The sequence below is a fragment of the Protopterus annectens genome, chromosome 12.part0, assembly GCF_019279795.1.
Source record: "Protopterus annectens isolate FY-2018-M chromosome 12.part0, PAN1.0, whole genome shotgun sequence".
In the NCBI taxonomy this organism is placed as follows: Eukaryota; Metazoa; Chordata; order Ceratodontiformes; family Protopteridae; genus Protopterus; species Protopterus annectens.
The window spans coordinates 978,835,328-978,859,810 of NC_056746.1; positions in this window are offsets into that span (position 1 = coordinate 978,835,328).

A 24,483-nucleotide genomic window follows, 5' to 3' on the forward strand; every position below is an offset into this window, starting at 1 on the left:
TGAGAGAGGGGTGAGGACAACAAAGTATGTTGTACTGCCAATTAAATTTCTGTTTGTGTCCAGCGGACATGTATGTGAATTGGGCAGCTATGTATGGGGCGTAATTTTTTTTGGGTGCAGATTGCCCATTTTTTTTTTCTGGTGAGAGTGGAATGTGGGGTAGGGGAAGTAGGTATATTTTGGGAGGTAGGTTGGGGAGGTAAACAGATAAGACAAAAAAGACGCATACAGGGGCAGAGTATGACATATGGGGTGGGTGAACACCATTGACAGGGAAGGGTGTTTGGAAATCGCAAGCCCATGAGCCCACAGATGGCAAAAGTGGAACTGAGATCCCCACGCATGGGCAGTCACCACTGCACCTTCACAGCCCGGGGGGTGGCTGTGCTGGGGGCTGTGTAGGAGGGGCAGGCTCACCTGTGAGACGCGCCACGCTTGCCTCGAGCTGGCGTAGAGGATCGGCGACTGAACACTGGATCTCCCTACACACCAGAGCCCAGACCATTCGGAGGGTGATAGGTGGCCCTCCTCCGCCCACACTTGCATGGGGGGATGAGCCCCATCCCCTGCAGCACTTCCACCCAAATGTGGCACAGGACCAGTGGATAAGGGGGTCCCGGGCTAGGCACCGGAACTGCTGGTGCCAGGTGTCATTGCCAGCTGAGGTGGGACAGGTGGGTCCACTGGGACTGGCCTTCCCATACGTTGTATGTTTAGGAGGATTTAATGACAATATGGGTTAGTAATAGCCAACAGCATTCCACTTTAGTTGTAACAGCATACAGTAGTATTCCCATTAACCCAACACACCAGAGTTCCAACAGTTGAACAGCAAGCATAACACATGCATATATAGAACAACAATGGACATTCCAACAGTATGCAGGATTGATTGGTGGCAACAGGCCACCAAGATTGTGGTATGTGAACAGGGCACATGCATCGAAGTAAGTGCAGATATTTATATAACAATAGGACATGTGTCCCAACAAATGTTATGAGATTAGACATACCTTTTGAGGTGTGGAATTGCATTGTTTATGCACATACAGTATGGTGTAAAAAGATACCTCCATTAACAACTTATCTATACTTATAGTTTACACTACATTCCTGTTGACTGCAGTTAAATATCCCTTACATGTATTATTACACTAGGTAATGTCCGTTAAATTGTGAAATGGGTTTTGCTAGTTCTTGATATAACTGACCTGTATCTGACATACAAACTGTCCTGGATGCAGATGTTACTGCTACATATTTATATTTTTCATTTATATTTATGTATCTACATATCTGGATGTGTTCAGATGACATTATTAGGTATATGTTAACAGCCCCCTGCATTTCTAGCAGCATACTGACATTTCTGGGGAACACAATAACAAGCTACTCATGTGCCAGATTAAACTGTACATGCCGGCCATTAACCGACAGTTGAGGACTGTATATATGCTACTGGCACTCCCTTCATCCACTTTATATGGGCCTACCCATGTGTGGGTTGACTGCACTTAATACAACAGTACTATTTCTATTATGCAAGGGTACAACAACATATCGAAGAAAGTGACAAGGACACACATCAGGAATTATACCTTTATTAATTACATTACACACTTTTCTGGTGGCTCTGTCAATTATTTGATATATCAGTGCATGCAGAGGTCTTTTATTCAATACTTTTTATACCTTTATTAATGGGTTACAACACCTTTTCACGCTGTCTCACTTGTTTTATATGACAGTACATGCAGAGAAGTTATTCCACACTTTTTATACCTTTAATAATGGGTTACAACACTCTTTTTCAGGCTCTCTCACTTCTTTTATATGACCACACATGCAGAATATTTACTAACCTGCCTGGTGGCGCAGCCTTAGCAGCCTATTTGCATAGGCTTGCTGATTCACAGCACAGACACCTGCAGCTGTGAAGTAAATTAAGGGATATTGAGACATACCTATCCATAATATAGACTACACTAGCAATTCTTACATACTTCATTCCATGGCTACATACTCAGTAGTGGGGCATTTGGCATTCCACGGGCCTCCTGTATCCAGTGGTTCAGTCGGTCCTCCTTGCATCTCTTCAGGTCTGCATGGTGGTGTCTGACCTGCTCACCAGTCTGTGAGACACCTGTGGCACTGGTGAGATCATGTGCTAAACGGTTCCAGGCTTCCGCTTTGTACTCCATGTCCTGGAACTGGCCCTGCAGGAGTCTTGCATCATGATGATGGACGAGGAGCCAAACCATATATTTTGACTCCTCAATGCCCCACTGTTGCGCTCGGAAATGAGAGCCCTCTTCAGCACCGGCCATACTGTCTGCAGATGGGAGCTACAACCAGTTATGGCAATTAGTCCCGCCTATGGACCTTAAATATGCCTCATTTTCCACACTTATTTGTGATTGGCCAGTTTTGAAAAATCTCAGCTAAGAGTAAACCTGCTTAGCAATGGGTAAACTTCCATTGTCATATATGAGTGTGTTGGAAATGCATACATATTTAAAGCTGTCATGGCTAAGTGGTTTAGTACTGTGATTATGGTGCACAGTATCCCGGGTTCGAGACCTGTCATTGCTTTTTATTTTACTACTGGCCAGACTGGATAGGAGGTGTGGCTGTGCTTAGCCAACTTTGCTCAGCTTTTCCCAGTGTTGCTCGATGTTGCTCTATGGTGCTCTACTCTGCCTGACATTGCCCGACATTGCCCAGCATTGCGCTAGTTGGTGCGGTGCGCAGCTCCGTGCAAACATGTTTTGTTTGCGCTAGTTGGCACGATGCGCAGCTCCATGCAAAACTATTGTGCTAGTTAAAGCACTGCTAAGCTATGAGCAATTATACTTCACTGTGCTTAATACTAGTGGACTTTGCTTAGCAGTGCTTCACATTGCTTAAGATACGTTACTTATGCATTTATCAGTATGCATGACCATTCCACCTTCTTATATATATATATATATATATATATATATATATATATATATATATATATAAAATGTTGTTCACTAACGCATAGGGCATTTCAATGCATTTTACTGGGTTTTAAAAGGTAAATGTCAGGAGTTATTTTTATGCACACATTTCCTACAGAAAATAGGGAGGGGAGTGGCGGGACTCAAACCGGGAATGCCTCCTCTTTGTGCGAGGGCTCTACCACTACGCTATTGCTATTTGGCTTAATTTGCATATTAGTAGTTTATTATCCTCTTCGATGACTACACTGCTAACTGTAGCTAAGCAATGGGCAAACCCGCGCATACACGTGCAGATACGGGCAGCTATGTTGGGAATCATAAAGAAAAAAGATAAGCTTTACATTTTTAACTAGTACAGGGATTTAGAATGTGGGGGAGTGTAGTGTTGGGTTTGTGGACATTTGAGCGGACTCGCTCATTTCTGTTGACATTTGCTGTTTATGCACTTGCAGGGGCGTGGATATTTGGACTGCTCGGCAGTCTGACACACCCCCTGCACTCATGCACACTCCGTGTTAGCCTTAGAGTTGAGTCAGTGTGCCCTCATGAATATGCATGATGGGCTGACATCTAACTCTTAGACTGCAGTTTCCGTGTAAGACTTAGTTAGTCTTACACGGAGGATTAGTGAATCCCGGCCTATGTGTTTTAATCAGCCAGTGATAAAGGAAATCACATCAAGCCAGATGTTCACAGTAAAAATGTAAACAATAAAATAGATGTTTTAAAAACGTGTATAAAAAAGTTCTAAACCCATTAGGTGTAAAGAGTACAAATTACTTGAATTAAAACCTTACTATAAAAAATTTATATTTTTACTTATTTCAATGTCATTAATTGTAACCCACCTTTTTATTCTAAAATAAATTACTGTTGACTCCAGGGAATGTCCTGCATACATTTCAACTACCATAGCAACTCTTTTTTTTCACTGATATGGCATTCAAATCTCTGCATTTAGGTCCTAATTTCACATTTTCTTTGCAAATACTAAACTTTCTAAAATTATTACACACCAATGAATGTATCTAGAAAGTCATGGTAGGATTTTTCTTTCAGTGACATAACAGTGCTCATATATCTTTTATAACCTGAAGTCCTACCATTGAATGATGCTGTTGAATTCTTTAACTCAACATTCCTCCATGTACTAGACCATCTTGCTCCTCTCTTGACATAGGAGAGTGAAAGCCAACCAGGCCAGTTGGCTTACCAAATCCACCAAATAACTAATGAAAGCGGGTCTATATCACGTTGTCGAAGTTTTACAACTTTGAACGCTATATGGTTGAACCCATATGTTCAAAGTTGTAAAACTTCAAAAACTTAATAAAAAAATACAATAAAAAATAATAAAAAACGTAGCTGATGGTTGTAATCAGAGGGGCAAGCCCCCCTGTTCCCTTCACACCCCCCGCTCTTTAAATATACCAACTCAGAGATCACGCTACAGTGTAGTAAAGGTAAATCTTCCCTTTCTGCACTGTACTGCATTGTAGTGCGGTCTCGGAGTTGGTATATTTAAAGAGAGGGGGGTGTGGGGGGTGAAGGGGGGGCTTCCCTGCTGCTTACAACCACCAGGTAATTTCATTGTTATTTTTATTTTTATTTTTAAGTTTTCGAAGTTTTACAACTTCGAACATATGGGTTCAACCATATAGCATTCAAAGTTGTAAAACTTCGACAACGTGATATAGACCCAATTAAAGCTAGGGATAAGGCCTGGATATTATGGCATACAAGTAACCCTGCAGACTTCTTCACTCAGTACAAAAAACTGCGTAATCAAGTAAAGCGACTTGTTATCAAAAACAAACAAGACTACTGCATTACTCTGCAAAACGACTATATGCAAAATCCTAAAAAGTTCTAGAGGTCCATAAACTCTTTGTTATACCCAGGCAAAAGCAATAATCCCTCCCCTGATCCAAACATGGCCCCAGCTGAAACTGCCTCACTTTTTAACTCATTCTTTAAAAACAGTATAGTCAATCTCACTGCCAACTTCCCACTAATCAACCCACTGCCGCCAGACTCATCTGCTACAACAAGACTAAACTTCTCTCTCGTACCCATACCTACCTCCACCATAAATAAACTCCTGCTTAAACTTAAACTTGGATTAAATGCTCCAGATAACGTACCACAAGAATTCCTCCAAAAATCAGCAGACTCTATAGCCTATCCCATTAGTATACTACTAAACAGATCCATTCAAGAGTCCTTCATTCCCACCATCTGGAAAAAGGCATTTATCCTCCCTTTCCACAAAAGTGGAAACAGTAATGATATATCTAACTTCTGTCCAATTGCTATCCTCTCTTCCATCTCCAAAATTCTGGAAAAATGTATCCATAACCAACTACTTAACTGCCTACTACACCACAACCTCCTCTCCTCAACCCAAAATGGGTTTAGGCCTAGTCATAGCATCACCACTGCTCTTGTATCTTTCTTGGACACCATCAACAGTGCTTGAGACTCAGGATACCTTGTTTCCTCCATATTTCTTGACCTTTGCAAGGCATTCAATACTGTCTCCCACCCACTTCTTCTGACCAAACTCTCCAATTTATGCACATCTCCCCCTTCCCTAGCCTGGTTTTCCAACTACCTTACAGACAGACAGCAAGTAAACAGATGGCACCAATCCCTCTCTCCTTTCCTCAACATCAATACTGGTGTCCCACAAGGGTCCATACTAGGTCCACTGCTCTTCAGAATTTTCATTAATGATTCCCATACCAGCATACCCCATGCTAATGTCATCCATTATGCAGATGACTCCACCATCATCTGCATGGTCAAGTCTACTTCAGACCTACTTAAACTCACCCAAAATGCCTTCACCTCCACTGAAACCTGGATGTATAATAAACATTTAGCTCTAAATGCTAATAAAACCAAACTTATGTTCACCCCCAAAAAAGAACACCCCCAACCAAAAATGAATTTACCATCAACTTACTCAACAACACTTGCCTCTCAGTAATCCTATATATACCAAACTTCTAGGGGTCATTATAGACAAACACCTAACTTTCGACCACCATATTAACACAAACATAAAAAAAAACATCAGAAACTAGACATCCTGTACAGGCACAAACACTTCCTCACCTATGCAGCAAGGCTATCCCTTACCTCTTCCTTTCTACTTCCATCCTTGCTCTATGGTGCACCTCCACCTCTCCTTACTAATATACAATCCTCTCTTAAATCCAAACTGGACTCATGCTACAATAAAATCTTAAAATCTGTAACCAGCGCCAAACACTCGTCCCACCACTGCATATCACTCCAACCTCTAAAGTGGCTAGAACTTCCCCAACATCTAACATACCTGCGATTAACCACAGCTCATAAGCTAATCTATAAGCCTTCTAGCTGTCCTGCCCTCTCCTCTCTGTTAACCATGTATCACCCAAATCGACCTCTGCGATCAGTCAATCAAATGCTCCTTAATGTAGCAAAACCTAATCTTCTGTTGGTCAAATCCGTTACCCATATGCTATAGCAAAACTGTGGAATGTTCTCCCTCCTTCAGTTAGGTCTACTAGCAACCCTGAATGCTTTAAGACTTCACTGAAACAACACCTGTCCTCACATTGGCTATGTACATGTAACAGCACTGACTATAAAAAAAAACAATAGTCCTAGTCTTTCTACTTTTCCTCCCAATCTCACTTATGGCTCAGACTCCTCATATATACATTCAGTGCTTCCAACTTACTAAGTCTAACATGTGCCTCCCAGCCACACATAATCTACTGTATCAGTTACCTACCACATCTTCTATTCATTCTTGATACCTATATAACAATAGCTCTAAGCCTGTACCTTACATTCAGAATCTTTAATCTGCTGCTCTCCATCTTTCCCTCTCTACTGCAAAACTGCAATACTGTATTGTTCACACATTCGCTATTATCCCATGTCATCAATTGTATTCTTGTTTGGCTTGCATACTTAATACTAATTATATAGATATTAGATTTTATTTATTTTATTGTATTACTTGTTCTGTAATGTGTTCTGTACCATCGCTGCTTGATTTCTGTATTTTGATTCTCTAGCTTTATCATGTTTGTTTTTGGAACTTTTCTCCCCGGGCCTCTCCTGAAAACGGGCTCACCCTGACCCAGTAGACCTCCTGGTAAACAAATGCAAATAAATAAAATAAACATACAAATAAATGAGAGTTCCAATACTGTTTTGAGGATTATTTTCTACATTTATGTATAAGCCAACCATTTACTGACCACTGAACTATAACGCAAAACGATTTCTTGTTAGAGTTTACATTTGTGACATGTACTTCAAGTAATTAAAAAAACATATATTGAATAATGCTTATTCTGACAGTATAAATAGAAGCATCCTATTTTTGTGCTATTGTGACTGTCCCTCATAGAATGTCTAATTCTCTGGTAAATCACTGAGGCTTAGTTTTGTCAGTAATGACAGTTATTACAGATTTTTTTGTTTTTGTTGTAATTTCTGCAGAATACCGGCATTCATGATTCTTGAGTTTTGTCTCATATTTTTGCTTTGTACTGTCACTTGTGAAATGTTTCACTTCCTGGTAACTCAGTGAGACATAGCTCTCAAATGTACCTGGTTCTGCAGATCGCATAGGCTTTTGATTTATATTTTTGATATGTTTTGGCCTGTTTCATGTAAAATTGGCATTTTTCTGATAAATTGTTGAAAACTTTAGTCAATAAAATAATGACAAGCATTTGAATTTCAAACTTTATATCCTTCAGAAAATGCTTACTAACACAAAACCTGTTTATAGCAACTTTCTAAGTATATAAAAACAATATTTAAAATCTGTTTCTTTTTTTTCCAATAATCGTTTTTATTGTTTTACAAAACCATTATACATTTCACACACTATTTACATTATGTACAATACTGCTTCCAATGTTTTAGTTCCATTTTGAATTTCCCTATTATACATTAAGAATAAATATCATTTTAACCAAGTACAGGAAAATAAAATAACAAAAAATTAAACATAAAAGCATCTACTATAGACAATTATAAACCAACTCAAGCCAATAATTTGTATTATTTCTACATATTCTATCTAATCCAAGAATGTGTTGATACACATACAGAATGTCCTAACGGAAAGTGGATAGGAACCGTTACGCCAAAATAATATTAAAGATTTGTTCCCAAATTGTTATGCTGTTTATACTTTTCTTATTATTTCTAATTAACAATTTGTGCGCTAATATATGCTTAATCGCTAACAGCCTGAAATTTTGCCACGACACCTGTGCTGGGTTCAACCAATTTGTGGCTATATATAGTTTCATTAGTAAACTAATATTCATAATTACAATCTTTTTTGTTTTGTCCAAATTCTCCGGTGGAATATGTAAAATCATAAATTCCCAGGAGAGTGTTGAGTTTTGGTAACCCATTTTTTGTAGCTGTAACTTTAATGAATTCCATAATTTATAAATGCACTTGCAACTCCAGAACATGTGTAACAGGTCTGCTGTCTGATCTACACACTGTAGACATTTAGGTGACTTTTTTGAATCAAATTTATGAAGTGTTAGATGGGTATAATATGCATTGTTAAATATCATCAATTGAGTAAAGACCAGTTTTTGAAGTGATACGGATTTTAATGTTAAGTTAAACGCCTCTACTATTTTACTGTCGTCTAGGGATGGCAATTTCTCTCTCCAGTATTTCGATAACAGAATATGATTATTATATTTTCTCTCTTTTGCCATTTTTAAAATCTGTTTCTAATTCTTGAGCTAAGAGGTTGAGAGGGCATGGGAGTACAATGGGATACACTGTATGGTTCTCACAGAACTGACCTAAAATACATTTAAGATCATTATTTATGTATTTGTTCATCTGATCACAAGCAAGTGTGTGACATGTACATAGTCATTACAAGGGCTATAACGGATGATCTTGTGTGTGTGTGTGTGTGTGTGTGTGTGTGTGTGTGTGTGTGTGTGTGTGTGTGTGTGTGTGTAAGTACTTGATTCCTGCATCTCACAGTAGATATGGTATAGGAAGGTACCAAATATAGAAACCAGGGTCAACATCATCATATGGGGCATGTTCTTTGGTTAAGATCCTTAGTTCCCTTGCTCTGATGACTTTTGACATTGTTTTTATTTTTTGGTTGTGAAAAACTAGACAACATGAAGTCTACAAGTTTAAAATGTTAATATTTTAACTCTGTATACATTATCAGTTTAACTTTTTTTTTTTTTTTCTTTAGGCAGATAGGTGTGAAATGCCCTGTATTGGGCTACAACAGTGTTTGTCTGGTATTTAGTGCAGCTGAGTAAGGATATGAATGATTAATGAGTTGGTTTCTGTAGTGCATGGTTTGCTTCACTCAGCTTTTGTTTGTCTGCTGTATGACTCTAACCAAATCAGTTCAACAGGCAGTTCTCCTGGGCTGCCCCTGAAACGGGGCACTTATGCCTAGTGAGCTGTCTCAGACTGTTAGCAAATGCATTACACATCATCTTTGAATCCTTGTCCACTTCTAATATCCCCTAATTAGTGATTCACAGCACGTTATTTGATTAAAAATCCCAGCAGAAACATAGCTAGGGTGGGGTAAAGAGTGCAGCCACCCTGGATGCAAGGTGTCAAGGAGAGTGAATGGCAGATCCGTTTTCTTAATGTCTTGCTCCTCTGTAGACACGAGGGCATGTGGTATAGTGTGAAGGCATTAGAGATCTGGCACTCTTCCTTAGGAGAGAAGGAAAGAGCACCAAATTGGACAACAGACCTTTTTGTTCTCCTCTACCTAGTCTTGAGGGGGATCAGATTGGGTAGCGGCACCAGATGCCAAAAGAGCCAGCTATGATCCTGAATCCCATCATGTGTTTTTTAGTTCAACAACCTGCCAAGCAGACTTTCAGCAAGTGTAAGTTTCAAAGGAAGAGAACTTTATTGATGCTCATGCCAAGTTTATTTTCAATGTGAATGTTTTTTGTTTTACTTTGTTAGGCTCTCAATGGTTTTGCCACAAAATCTGAAATAAAAGTTTTAATTTAAATTCAAATCTCTATGATTATTGTAAAAGTAAAGAAGAAAATATTATGCACACTGACTGGTCTGAACAGTGTATCTGATGCTGTCTTTTCCATTCATTCCCAAACTGATGTGTTTTGGCTCTGACGTTGGCTGCTTTTTCCAGACTTAGGATCAGTAGCCAAGGTTCCTGTACTTACCCATAATCCCCCTCCTGTCTCTAATATTAACTTAGATCTGATTTACTACTCATAGAATATGGACGTGATTCATTGGCTCAGGCTTCTCTTGAGTTAGGTGTTTAAATTGTTTTCTATTTGACAGTTTTTGGTGCTTCTCTGCTGTCACTTTCAAGTATATTGGTCTCTTTTTCTACTGAATTTTCTCCTTTCCCATATAGTGCTTCTTTTCCATTTGTTCTTAATAATTATAGCTAGTAGGTTTTTCCTAGCATTGCTGGTATTCTTGCCTTTATATAAACTTCTACACAAATCTCCTCTTCTTGGTGTATTATTTTTACCATTGCTGGTAGTATTTCTGTGTTTTTCTTTTTTTCTTCCCAGGGACTATGTTTGGCAAACCTACCGGTTTTAAGAAATGTGTGGCTTGTAGCCACAAAATGACAAATTCTGATTCACACTTAAGGCATGTATATTTTTTAGGGGCAACTCATCTGAATGAGGATTGCTCTATTTGCACAGCAGTTGGTAACTGAGCCGTGATTGAATGTCGGAACAAGCTTGTGCTCAAGGGTCTCATTCCTTCTGGTTATTCAAAATCTGCATGTGGATCTTCCCCACCTTGGAAAAAGTCCTTGAATAAACACAAGGGAGTCAACCACAGCAGGCCCAAAGAAAAATGCAAATGGATGAAAAAGCTGTCTTCTGATTGCACTCTGTCATCTGTATTATCTTTGGCTTCCAAACCATCAGATCATGCTAATGTCTCTGATCCAATTCCAGCATGGTCCAAGAGTCCTTCCTTACTGGAGCCAAGGCTTTCCCCAGATCCAGTCTTTCCTAGGCAGTGGTCAATCTTTCTACAGGAGAGGTCATTAAACAGAACTTCAAGGCCAACTTCCACATCTTCATCATTGAGGTCCATCAGGTCTACCAGAAGCTTGATAGAAGCTGATGTGGATAGAGTAATGAGGAAGTTCCTCAGGAACAAAATTAATTTGGTAGTTTCTCCATTTCTCATCAGACCTGTGAGCTTTGGACCCTATCCCTTCCATATGGCTACAACTACCCTGATCTGACCGATGGGTTCAGAGATGCTGAATCAGAGTTCTTCTGGATTGTCCTTGTCAGATCAGAAGTTGTGGTAGTCTTCGACTCTGGCATCATCTGTTATTAAACTAGTTTCGATTTCTATGGAGCCAATGCTTTAACATCAAGTCTGAGGGTAAGGGTTTGACTCTTAAGCTTTTTGAGCCATTCCTTCCCCTTGGAGCCTCAGCATTAGATAGCTGGGATCCAGCTTTGGTTTCAGAGTAGAGTCAGGTTGGTGTTTTCGGTCATGCTGGTGTGACAGCTTTGGCTCCTACAAGGGTGATCTTGGCTTCCCCCTCAGCTTCTGCCTTCAAGGCAGTGCAGAGAGCTTTCTCCATGGCTGGAGAATGGACAGCCATTTCATACTAGCCTTGAGATGATCCTCATTTGGGGCTTCCCTCGGACTTCCAAGTCCTCTCAAGACCTTCTTCTCACAGAGGCTTCTTAGAAGTGTAAGTGTAACAGGAGACACATTGGCTCCTCCAGGAGTCTTTGACAGAAGACACAGAGTTTGATAAAGGAGAGGGGTTCCCAAGATCACCCCTTGAAGAAGGAACCAGATATCACAGAACTGATACACAGAAAACAAGACAAATGCATTGTTGCCCTAAAGACCACTGTCACTGTAGCAAAGGCCCAGCAGTGGATGACATAATAGGAGCAGCAGCCACTAAGAAGGAGCTTGTAGAAGAAAGCTCATCTGTCCATTCCCTAACAGGGTGTCCAGGGCTTTGGACAGGTTTGGGATACAAGTTTATACTTCAGCTACCTTTGCATTAAGGTGGCATAATTATTTGGCACACATGACTAGGTTTCAGAGAGACTTGACAAAGAAGCTTTCCAAGTCTCTTTCTAGGTCCATGTCTGTGGAAGACAGGAAAACAGTAGATTCCCTATTGAATACTTCCATGATCCTCATACTCAATCCAATGGAATGTGTTTTGAGAGTCGCAGGAATGGGCATTACTGTAAGGAGGCATGTCTAGATGCATTTGTGTGATTTTAGGGGGGTTCATATTACATTATCAAAATTCCAAAAGTTCGAACACCAGATATTCGAACTTGGAAGATCAAAATGTAATAACATCGAAACATCAAAACAGCAAATTTTCTTCCAGGGAAAAATTTGCTGTTCCGAAAAACACACACACAAAATACAAACACACCAAAAACCTTATAAACCTACACTAAACCTTACATATACAACTACCTATGCAGTAACCTTAAACCAAACCCTAACCCTAAGGTCCGTCATTATCGCACACTTACCTTACCTGTGCCCTAATCCTAAAGTCCGTCACTATCGCACACTTACCTTACCAGCGCCCTAACCCTAAAGTCCATCACTATCGCACACTTACCTTACCCGCACCCTAACATCCGTCACAATCACACACTTACCTTAACCCGTTCCGTAACCTTCACACCACAGTGCAGAAAATGTCAAAGCTGCAGAAATGTCCAACCAAATTCTTTCACTGGGAAAGAATTTGGACTTCCACGGCTTCGACATTTTCATCTTTCGAACTTCCAGGTTCGAACTTCTGGTGTTTGACCTTCTGGAAGTTCGATTAGGTAATAGGAACCCGATTTTAGGGAGCCCTTTAAGAAGTCTTTTATCAATGCTCCATTTGATGGCTTAACCTTGTTTACCCCTAAGGTCCTAAAGTCAAAGACACACTCTCCAGGAGTGAAGAGGATGGGGAAATTCTTTCTGCCATAGTCATATGGTTTTCTACCCCCCCCCCCCCCGAGGAACTTTTCTAGAAACCAAGAAGCTGTGGTTGAGGAGTTCTCAAGGGTTTTCCTTGAGTCCTCCAGAGATAGATGCCTCTGAGGCAGAGGGGGATAGTTGAATGGTAGACATTACCTTTGCGACAGAGGAGGTGTGCAGAATCAAGGCTTCAGGGGCCCATTCTCTTAACAGCCTTTTCAGTGCTCCTGAATGGTTCCCTGATGCTGCACTCTGGAGGCATTCAAAGGGTGCTTGTCTTTGCACCTAGAAGCCCGGACATCCATCACCAAAGATGTTAGTGAGAGGACAATTACCAGAGGCTATTTAATTTAATTTTTCTATCTATCCCCTTTGTGAAAAAAGCTTCTCAATGTACCACCCTTTCAAAGAAAATTAGCAGGATGCCATAGTAGACTAGCAAGCATTCTGAACTTATTCCAGATTCTTTTTAGTGCTAAAAAAGAATGAGGACCTAAGGCCAATCTTGTACCTCAGTCACTTCAATCAATATGGCAAACACAAAGTTCTGGATGGTCATGGTACAGTCTAATCTCTTCTTTCTGAGAAATGATGACTGGATGTGCTTGATTGATCTTCAGGGTGCATACCACCACATCAAAATGGACAGACACACCAAGATGTTCCTTCACTTCCAGCTTGGAGCCAGTCCTTTTCAGTTGAGAGCCCTGCCCTTTGCTTACACCACAGTTCCATGGGTGTTTACCAAATGCATGGCAGTGGTTGCAGCTCATCTTTGACTGCAAAGGTTCCAAGTGTTTCTCTATCTAGATGACAGATTCCTTACTGCTCCTACCTGGTCTCTGCTAGTCCAGGCCATCTGCTTCAGCCATGCTCTGGCCTGGGAAATACAGTGAATCCTGACAAATCTCAGTTTTTACCAGTACAGGTTCTGGAGTTCATAGAAGCTCATTTGGAGATGACCATTCAAATTGCAATGTTGCCAGAGAACAGATTACTCAGTCTGAGGAATCAGGCTCAACAGCTCCTTTCCTATCAGGTGCAACTTGTTGGACTAGTTCTTCATCTTTTAGGATTGATGGCAGCCTCCATTACTTTTGTCTTCTTGGCAAGGTATTACATGAAAATGTTACAGTGGACACTAGTGATGCAATGGTCAGTTTTCCAGCCCATGACCTTTCCAATCCACCTAACAAGGATCTGAAGAAATCCTGTAACTTAGTGGATTCAATCACTGTAGATGTTTCATGACCGCTCCTTTGTCCCTTCCTCTTCCAAAGCTATAATGACCATGGATTCTTCCCAGTTAGGGTGGGGGATGATTACCTAGGAAAGATAGTCCAAGGCATGTAGTCCCCATCAGAGGCCAATCTTCACATCAATGTCTTAGAGATTAGGGCAGTCCTCCTAACATTGCAGACTTTTCAGGATGTTCTTCCTCTGGGGTGATTTCTTTCCAGACCAACAACATGTCAGTAATCTGGTACATCAACAAACAAGGGTAAACATGGTCCTACCTTCTGTGTCGAGAAGTGATCGCAGTGTGGCAGTGGGCGATATCTTCCAACTGTTTTCTGATAGCAGTACACATACCAAGGAAGACAAACATTGTAGCAGATGGGTTGAGCAGACCTATTGTGCTACCTCATGAGTGGTTTCTCAATGCAACAGTGGCAACACAAATTGTTTTGCTAACCACGCTGTGATCTTTTTTTGCTTCTTCCATCAGTTCCAAATGCAGTAAGTTCTTTGCTCTGATCCCCCCAGGGGGAGTCCCTGAGAGATGCTCTGATCCACAAGTGGCTCTCTGATCTCCTGCATGCTTTCCCACCAGCTCCCCTAATTCCACAATTTCTGCAGAAAGCATTACAACAGAAGATCACAGAATGTGCATGTAGCATGTGATATTATTAAAAAGAACTGGGATATTCTGTCTACTGTACATGAGTTGAATGGGGTCATTGGCAGACAGCCAGATTTTGCTTTTAGAAATAATAGATCACTTAAGAGTCAGCTCTGTTATCGATCCTTTAATACTAAATCAACTATAATATCTGATAGACTTGGTACATATATGTGTAGGAATTGCATGGCCTGTACACATATACACATTGGTAATCATTTCACACATCCCACTTTGGGTTTTAAGATAGATACTGCTTTTCATGCAGATTGTCGAACAAAAAATGTTGTCTATTTTTGCTATTTTACTACCTGCTTTTCATTTTACATATGGAAAACAAACAGGGTTTTAAGGATAGAATACTTGAACACCTTAAGGATATTAGGAATGTTAAAGAAACCAGTGCACTATCACTACATGTAGCTAAAGAGGGTAAAGAACATAAATTTAGCTTTATGGTACTAGGAATTCTGCATAGTACCAAGAGAGGAGGTGACATAAATAATAGAACAGAATCTAGTGAACAGAAATGGATTTTGCACTTTCAAGCTGATAAACCTCCTGGTTTAAACAACAGAGTTTCCCTGAAACCCTTCCTTAAAGCACGGCCATTAAAGCATTGATTTCTCTTTTTAATATTTTATCACATATATTTCAATAGTCCATCTTTTATTATTTTTTACTATTGTATTTGTTAGCATTTTTAAGTACATATTGTTCATTTAGTCTGTTTTTATTCAATTTTTTAAAGATCTATATATTCTACAGATGTATTTTATCACATGGCTTTTAGCTATGATGCACATTTTTTTCTGACTTTTGATTGGATGTTTTAGTGTTTAAAAATGTAATTGTTATTCTGTCTTTGTTAGTCTGATGAAGCCGATGTTATTCCGAGAAAGCGCTTACTTTACTACAATAAAGGAGATGTTGATTTTCACTGCTGTGTGGAACCAGATTATTTTTCTTTTTCTTGTATTCTCTGGTTTTTGCATCTGATTCCTTATTTGGTTCAATGTCTTTTTTCATGATTAGAAAAAAAGCAGCTATATTACAGAGAACTTTGGTTGGGTCACTGAACATAACCCTTTATATATTTTAGAAACTGCTCTTAAAGTGAATTTCCTAAAATCCTTTTTATAAATGCTTAAACTAAAGTTATGACTAGAAATCTGATCATAATTCATTGCATTGCACGAGTTGTACAAATTAAAATAAGTGCAAGAGCATGAAATAGTTAAAAAAAATCTCAAAGTGTAACACAGCTTGCACTGCCACAAATAGCCTGATACAAAGTATACTCTAATAAAGCAACAGCTTTAAAAACTGTTAGATATTTTGTGCTATCACACTTTCATTGTTTCCTGTTTGTATGGCAGTACAAAGTGCCTATTAATGTTCAAAGCTGTCAGCAGGTTCCTGAAGCAACTCTCTGGTGGCTTCCATTTTTCTGGTAGTGTGATGATCTCTAATAACAAGGTTATATAAAAGAACCTCGACATAACAAGCTTTTTATAACTAGGTTCTTACATATTATCTTTGCTATAACAAGATTATGTATTCTCAGATTTCAAGCATAATCAGGGTGTCCCATGTATTACAATGCATTTTTTGGGCTCTGTATGACACTGACAAATGTGAACATAGATTGCTGAATTTAACAAAACTGCCAAAGGTGAACTGAAGCCTTGAAAATCTGTCTTCTGCAGAAAATGTGGTAGATATTATGAAAGAAGGAGAATAAAGTAAATGTATGAAATTAGGGAATGGTATAGAACTTAAAAAGAACATAAATACACAAGAAAAGGCTGAAAAAGTTGAGATGGGAAGGAGAAAAGAGGAGAGACTAAAAATTCTGGCATGGTTAAGTATTCTGTCCATTACTATAATTAATGGGGCCATGGGAATAACAGCACAAAACCAGAGACAATTTTTAAGTATTTTAAAAAATTAACAATGTTTTGCATTTTTTGAACAATAAAAAATGACACTATTGTCTGACAGTACTCACTGACAGTAACCCTTAGTGATTTACCAGAGAATCAAAATTGTTATTTGCAACGGGGGCAAAATAATGGGATATGATTTTATAACATCTTTGGCTTTACTATTATTATTACTATTAAAACACAGTACATTTTTAAGAAACACAATCTAAAATAACAATACTATACAAATATGCTAGCTTTAATAAGAAATATCTGTTGCATACTTTATTTTACTTGCATTTACTCAACTTTGCTGCAAAAATGTAATTTTCCTGTAAGTATAAATTCCTGTACACTGCAAGGATAAGGCTTAAAATGTCATAGTAGCATGCAGTTATCAAACTATGTTACTGCCATAATATTCAAAGCAGCACATATATGCACTACCACTATCCAGTATTCTTTTTTTATCACCAGAAAAATTATTTATCGCCTAACCTGCCTGTGGAGCAGGCTAACAAAGTGATTCCCTAGTATCCTTCAAATGAAACCTGGATGATTGAATGGGTACCCATAAATTTATTTTGGGACTGACATGGGTTTCCCTTCTCAAGAAGTAAGCTTGGGTATTGACAGGGAGTAAATGTTCTTATAACTTAGTTGCCTTGCATTTCCTATGATCCTATGACCGTATAAACCATATGCCATTCGTTACAATGATGAAGTAGTTCTAAGATCTAATTTGTCGTCTCAGTAAAGCAATGCAAAATAAATAAATAAATATCTGAAATAAATTATTCTGTTTCTCAAAATCATTCCATACAATTGCTAATCCTGTTCCAGATACAGACAACATGAGGAAGTCCTGCTACATACTTTCTCAAAGGGAGAGGTAATTTAGATATTACTTGGGTAGGATTAAAGACATCAAGAAATGTGATATTCTGTTTATCTGTATAAAGTGCAAACAAGATCTTGTTAACTAAGTCACTTTGTCCAATAATGTTTGGCCATTGACACCAACAATGTGTATTCTACTAGATGTGGGTCCAACTATGTACGGCATAGTTTAAGAATGTCTTCATTTATGACACCTCTGCAGATGTAACCCAGCAGTATATCCACCCATTCATGACAACGTGAATGCTGATACCCAGGCTGGAAGGAGAGAGGGCATCCTTTATTATGGTAGTTCTCTTTAAATTATCCATTACTGTAGCAGTTCAATTGCTGTTATTCTGGTGCAAGATCCTTCACAAAGAAACAGGGCTTTTATAGGCTGTACTGACTATTAAAGATGAGTTTTGAGTGTGAGACTTGCTGCAGTATAGATACTTAGCCACTGCCCCTCTATTCCATGTTTATACATACCCCCAGATTCACTATGCCCTGCACAGTGTGCATGATTAGTGCAGGAGCTCATGCAGGCAATGTGTCTGCCGTGCGATCCAGGAACAGCCTGCAGGGGCATGCACAAGAGCTCCTGCACTAATCATGCACTGACTAAGCCCTGGTATGCAAATCATCCCATTTGCAGGGGAAGTCCATGCAAATGAGATGATTTTGCAATCCAGGAAGCTTGCAATAGTCAATGCAAGACTAGTGCTCTCTGCAGAAATGTACTCTGTTAGTTGTTGTTGTTGTGTCTTTCGGCTTTTCCCGGTTAGGGGTCACCACAGCGGAATTCCGGTCCGCTAATGATTGGCAGTAGATTTTTACGTGCCGAGTTGCCAGCCCTGATGCACAACCTTCAACGAAGGTATGCCCATTCATGCATGTCTCCACACAGTAGATGCTCTAGCTGAGAATCGAACAGGATAACGTCTTACTGTGAGGTGACAACGCTACAGCAGCAGTGACTGAGTACATTTCTGCAAAATCCAAAACAGAGCTATGACAGCTCCAAATAAAGGCTGCATATCATTGAGGAAGCATGCCAATGGCCAAGTATAAGGCCATTGGCATTGCAAACAATAAAAAAAAAATTAAAAAAATCAACTTTTATTTTTTTTTAGCCAATCTCAGCTGTTTAAGCATAGGACAATGGAGTGCAAATGGGATCGGGGGAAAATAAGAAAATAAACCTAAAATAAGCATTCTAACTAAAATCAGTATTCTGCAATGCAAGTCAATGGCAGGCAGAAGACAACCTGGCCATTGAGTAGTGGTTGCTAAGGGGGGAGGCTCAGTGTGACACATGTAGCTATGCATTATCAGGCAATCCTATGCAAATAAGGGGAAGGATAGTGAATCCCAGTTTTCCCCAGCATGTGAGTCAGGTTCCAACAGTGTAAGAGTAGGAATAGCTGAGTGCAAGCCTAGAAGGTAGGTGACATCATGGGGGGATGTGTCAGGCATACTGTAAGCGGATTGGAGCCCTGTGACTAGGGTTTGCTCCTAGCTTAGCACAGCTAAGCTAGGGGGTGTGTCTAAACCTGCCTAGCACTCTTTACAAAGTGTAAGCGGGTGTGCGCGCTGCACACCGGGTTTTACCAGAAGAAAAAAGAAGTTAAACCAGGAAATAGCAGCAGTGTGCACATTTGTGCACTGTGTTTGTGCGGCGTGCACAAAGGTTTAAACAGGGAGGCAATGGGAAGGGAAAACAGCAGTAGGAAAGTATTCAAGGAGAACTAGCATAGCTGGCAGGTGAAATGTATCAGAATCAGCCAATTACAAAGGCAGCAGACCAGCCCAGCCCAGAATACTACTATAAACTAAGCAAACACCTTCCCCTCTGGTTTTTCCCCACACTGTACATCACCGGTGTATACAAGCAGGGAAATTTTAACAAACAAACCTACAAAATGAGAAGGGCTGCAGCAGGCAACATAGAACAACATGTGCAAGAGGCTGAGGGTGGTGAGGATGTGAATGCTGCTGAACAACCCACAGTGAGGAGACAGAGAAGAGTGTACAGACCTAGGGTAATGTACCAGGGGCTACATGAGCTGGAGATAGTGGAGCGCTGTAGGGTGGACAGAGACCTCCTACAGCAAATTGCTGAGCTGTGCTGGCCACACCTGACACACCAAACTGAGCGAGGGGAACCCATCCCAGTGGATACCAAGATATGTGTAGGCCTAGGTATACTAGCCACAGGTACCTCCCAAAGTACAACTGGGGATATCATGGGGATATCATGGGGATCTCACAGGCATCAGCATCCAGAGCATTCTGCCAGTTCCTGGATGCCATGTCAGCACATGCCAGTGAGCATGTATATTTCCTCAACACCCATGAGGTGTTGACCAGCAATTTGCATCTCTTCCACCAAATAACAGAATACCCTGGGGTAGTGGGTGCTACAGACTTCACGCACATATGCATCAAAGCACCACCCAGTGATCAGGGTAGGGTCTACATCAACCCCAGGGGCATCCCCTTCATCAACTGCCAGGTTGTATGTGATGCCCAGGGCATTATAATGAATGTGTGTGCTGGCTGCCCCAGAAACTATGATGATTCCCACATATGGCATCTGATGCAGCTGTACCAGAGATTTGCCAATGGGGACATCCCCTACGGTCACCTAGTGGGGGATGCTGGGTACACACTGGAGCCATGGCTGATGACACTCATCAGAAATGCACACACACCTGAACAACAATCCCATAATGAGGCACACGCACAGGCAAGACATATAGTAGAGTATTTTGGATGCTCGGGTCACAGTTCCGGTGTTTGGACACATCCAGTGGAGCCTTACAGTATTCACCAGCTACATGTACCCAAATTGTTATGGTATGTGCTATGCTACACAATATGATCCTGCGGAAACAGCTGCAGCAGGAACAGCATGGGGCAGGGCCACACAGCCCCCAACCAATGCCAAGGCCTGCACAGGCACAGTGATCCAGTGGAGGAACAACCTGAGCCTGCCCCAGTAGGCAGAAGGAGGCATGCCCAGTATGCCCTGGCCTTGGCAAAGAGGCAACACATAGCACATGCACTGACACAGTAGGGACCTAGGGAATGACACCTCTCTCTGACTCGCACATACAGTAAAAGGGATGCCAAATATGACACTACCCATGCTCAACCATGTATAGGGAGTGTACTATGTGCATCCGATATAGGCAGCCCTCCAGCACCATCCACAAGTCTGGCACACCCTCAAGGTAAGTCAATCAACCTACCAATTGCTAAATGGAGTAGAATGTGTTGTTACCTGTAGCTATGGTATGGATGTGAGCATGCAAGGGAATTGGGTGGCTGAATGTTATGGCAGCAGGCAGTAGACACCCATAGTGGCACCATGACATCTGTAACATATACTGGAGTTACTATAGTAGACAGCACTACACAGGGTGACAAAACCCACTGCAGGAAATGTGCTGAGTGACATGTGTGTCCATATGACCCACACATGACAGTCAGGACGGTTCACATACCCAACAGCAGTCTCAGCCAGCAGGACAGGTGTAGACAAACCCAAACAGAGCCTGTGTCATGGCCCCAGAATGATGGGCTATGGTTAACCCCCCCCAGGCCTATACAGACAGACCACAGCAGGGCAGAGCAGTGGGATGTAAGTTCTGAAGGGTAGGAAGTCAGACAATAATATGTAGGGCAACCAAAGCCACGATTTGTAGTACACTGGTATGTCTCTAGTCAGCATGATAGTTAGCAATACAGAATGAAATGGAGTACCTGACATACCAGTACAGTCATAGGAAATGTGTACAAGTTTCATGTGTGCCTCCCCATCCTACAAAGTAATGTAATAACAGTCAGGAATGCTCCCCAACCCTGTGTAGAGATGTAAAAATATTCAGGTGTGCTCCCCCAATCCTACATAGCAATGTAATAACAGTCAGGTGTGCCCCCCCCCACTCCTGTGTAGAAATGTAGAAACAGTCAGGTGTGCCCCCCCCCGCTATGCAGTAAAAGTCAAAGCCAAATGATCGATGGATACCCTGCATAGACAGCATGCTACCTGTCTGTGTACAACACAAAGGTCAGCACTGCAGCCCAAACTACCTGGATACGATCCACACATTCAATACAGATGGCCATACTGGGCATGCTCACACACTTAAACACATGAAGGCCATGACTGCAAACACCAGTGTACCAGACCTATCTGGCAGTTGCAGTTGTCAGTGCAGACACTCGTCAGTATGCACCACTCATGACTTGCACACACAGTGAATAGGAATACAGACATGTATGTCAGGACAACACACTATAATAAGTCAAAGGTAGACGTACGTAGATGTGTGGAAGAGGGTGACTGTGACAAGGAGCCATCCAGGCCTGCCCAACCCAGCACACAGCCAAAGGGCCCCAAACACATGAGGTGCAGATGTCACTCACAGCAGATACTAGCCACCAGTATCTGTTAGCATTACAGACTATGTGGTGCACGTGCCAGCTGTGCCAACATGACTGTACAATGAAGTAGTCATCTAGCAGTTCTATACACGTACCTGTGACATATGACCCTGTGTGTGCCTGTATGTGGTGTGTCAACCCCTAGATGAATGGGTTATGGCCCATGCACACACCACCCTCCCCATAGCCCTACTATGATGAGCCTGCTGAGGTCATCCAATGTGAAATACACCTTTGGGAGAGTTGTAGCCCAGTAATCTCTGTGGCACGTCCCATAACTGTGTACTGCAGTAGTGTGATAAATTATTTAGGTAGGAGTTCTAACCCCAGACTTGACAACTGTGTGTGTGACTGTGTGTCTGTTTGCATGTCAGTCTGTCTCTGACTGTGTAGAGAGCAATGCTTTTTAGGGTACTCACACTCCTTACAACTCATATACTCAACTTTGGCAAGGCTGCTGATGTCACCCACCTAGAAATACACCTCTGGTAAGGTTGTAGCCCAGTTATCTCCATATCATGTCCTGTAACTGCGTACTGCTGTAGTGTAATGAAGTAGTTAGGTAGGAGTTCTAACCCCAGACTTGGCAACTGTGTTTGGGTGTTTGTGTGCGTGTTTGTCTGTCTGTGTGCGTGTTTGTCTGTCTCTGACTGTGTAGACAGCAATGCTTTTTAGGGTACTCACACTCCTTATAAGTCATATACTCAACTTTGGCAAGGCTGTTGATGTCACCCACTTAGAATCACACCTCTGGGAAGGTAGTAATCTCTGTAGCACATCCTGTAACTGCGTACTGCTGTAGTGTGATTTAGAACCATGGTAGGGTTACATCCCCACCCATGGCAGTTCTGGATGTTTTGTGTGTGTTTCAATGTCTGTGTATGGAGCAATACATTATAGGCTCATCACACTCAGTACATTTCAAATGGCCTACTTTGGCAATCCTGCTGATGTCATTCATTGTGAAATACACCTTTGGGGAAGGAGTTCTCTAGTAATCCTTGTGGTGCGTCCTATAACAGCTCTATGCTATAGTGTAATATAGACCTCTGTTAAGGGTTCTATACCCACACATGTTAGTTGTGGATGTTTTGTGTGTGTGTCACTGTCTGTGCAGGGAGCAAGGCATTTTAGGCTACTCACACACAGTACTACTCACACACAGTACATTTCAAATGCCCTACTTTGGCAATCCTGCTGATGTCATTCATTCTGAAATACACCTTTGGGGAAGGAGTACTCCAGTAATGTCCTTGGCGTGTACTACAACTGTGTAGTGCTGTAGTGTAATAAACTAGTTAGTGAGGTGTTCTACTCCCAGACATGACAAGTGTGTGTGTGTGTGTGTGTGTGTGTGTGTGTGTGTGTGTGTGTGTGTGTGTGTGTGTGTGTGTTTGTAACTTGTATCCTGTGTAGAGGGGGGTTGTGAGTGTGTGACACCTGTGGCCAATGTGGAGTGGGTTTTGCATATTTCTTATATGGTGGCCCTACTATATATCATGATGTCCACCGTACAGGGATAACAGATGTGAAATAGCTGAGAGGCTGGGGTGCAAAGCCATACCCATACATGTGACATCAAGGCCAGGCAATCACAGTTAGCAACCCCAGTATTACCCAGAGCACAATCTCAGCCCATGTCTCATAGACACACACACACACACACACACACACACACACACACACACACACACACACACACACACACACACACACACCTAGGCAACAGCCAATATGTGGGTAGTACACTGCATACTGGCCACTGATACTAACTATGGAGTGATAGTAGTGGGCTACAGAGGGCATGTCACCCTGTCCATCTGTCTAATATGCATGTACATACAGACAGTGCCCCTTCCCCATGTCCCCCAGTGGACACCTGCACCACCTGTGGTGCCATCACATGTGACCCACAACGGACATACCATGCCTGACAACATGCCCTGTATGGATAGATGCTACTGACACCAGAGAATGTTGTTAGCATGCTATCAATGTAGGTGCAGGGTAAACCTGCTGGCCATTACCAGTTCCTGCCACAGGTGAGCAAGACTGGCACATCTGATGATGATCTGTGTTCACAACATGGGCCAGACACCCCAGGTACAGTTCCACATGTCACTGTACATGCATTTGGGAGGTGTGCACATCCCAGATACCGTCCATGTCATGGGCTAAGGAACACATACATGGCAAGCAATGTACAGCATTGGCCACACACAATAGTCACTCAGGTGACTGGATGGGGGATACAGTACCCTCCTGTGTGGGCAAATGCAGAAATTACAGCCTTGAGCCACAATGCAGACCATTG